The sequence below is a fragment of the Trichechus manatus genome, unplaced genomic scaffold (assembly GCF_000243295.1).
Source record: "Trichechus manatus latirostris isolate Lorelei unplaced genomic scaffold, TriManLat1.0 scaffold00079, whole genome shotgun sequence".
Taxonomy (NCBI): Eukaryota; Metazoa; Chordata; class Mammalia; order Sirenia; family Trichechidae; genus Trichechus; species Trichechus manatus.
In genome coordinates this window covers 10,818,695-10,820,122 of record NW_004444015.1, presented here as the reverse complement: position 1 = coordinate 10,820,122, position 1,428 = coordinate 10,818,695, and positions in this window count along the sequence as shown.

The following is a 1,428-nucleotide window of genomic DNA, read 5'->3' as shown; positions in this document are numbered from 1 at the left end:
TGCACATATCAAAAAAGAAGAAAGGGACAAAATCAAAACATTAACTACAGAACTCAAACAAATAGAAAGAGAACAGCAAAAAAAGCTCACAGCCACCAGAAGAAAGGAAATAATAAAGATCAGAGTAGAAATAAATGAAATAGAGAATAGAAAAACAATAGCAAGAATCAACAAAACCAAAAGTTGGTTCTTTGAAACGACAACAAAATTGACAAACCACTGTTCAGACTGACAAAAGAAAAACAGGAGAAGACACAAATAACCCAAATACAAAATGAAGTGGGGGACATTACAACAGACCCAACTGAAATAAAAAGGATCATAACAGAGTATTATGAAAAACTATACTCCAACAGATTTGAAAACCTAGAGGAAATGGAAAAATTTCTAGAAACACACTACCTACCCAAACTCACACAAAGTGATGTTGAAAATATGAACAGACCCATAACAAGAGAAGAGATTGAAAAGGTAATTAAAAAAAAAAAAAAAACTCCCAACAAAAAAAGCCCTGGCCTGGATGGTTTCACTGGAGAATTCTACCAAACATAAAGAGAAGAGTTAACACCACTACTACTAAAGGTATTTCAGAACATAGAAAAGGATGGAATACTCCCAAACTCATTCTATGAAGCTAGCATAACCCTGATACCAAAACCAGGCAAAGACATCACAAAAAAAGAAAATTACAGACAAATATCTCTCATGACTATAGATGCAAAAATTCTCAACAAATTCTAGCCAATAGAATTCAGCATCATATAAAAAAAATAATATACCACGACCAAGTAGGATTCATACCAGGTATGCAATGATGTTTCAACATTAGAAAATCAATCAATGTAATCCACCACATAAATAAAAGGAAAGAAAAGAATCACATGTTCATCTCAATTGATGCAGAAAAGGCATTCGACAAAGTCCAACACCCGTTCCTGATAAAAACTCTCAATAAAATAGGTATAGAAGGGAAAATTCTCAACATAATAAAGGGCATCTATGCAAAACCACCGGCCAACATCATTCTTGATGGAGAGAGACTGAAAACATCCCCCTTGAGAACAGGAACAAGACAAGGATGCCCTTTATCCCTACTCCTATTTAACATCGTGCTGGAAGTCCTAGCTAGAGCAATAAGGCAAGAAGAAGAAATAAAGGGCATCTAAATTGGTAATGAAGAAGTTAAACTGTCCCTTTTTGTGGATGATATGATACTTTACACAGAAACCCTACAGACTCCACGAGAAAACTATTGAAGCTAATAGAAAGATTCAGCAGTGTAGCAGGATACAAGATAAGCTCACAAAAATCAGTTGGATTCCTATACACCAATAAAGAGAACAATGAAAAGGAAATCAGGAAAATAATACCATTTATAATAGCCCCTAAAAAAATAAAATACTTAGGAATAAATCTAACCAGGGATGT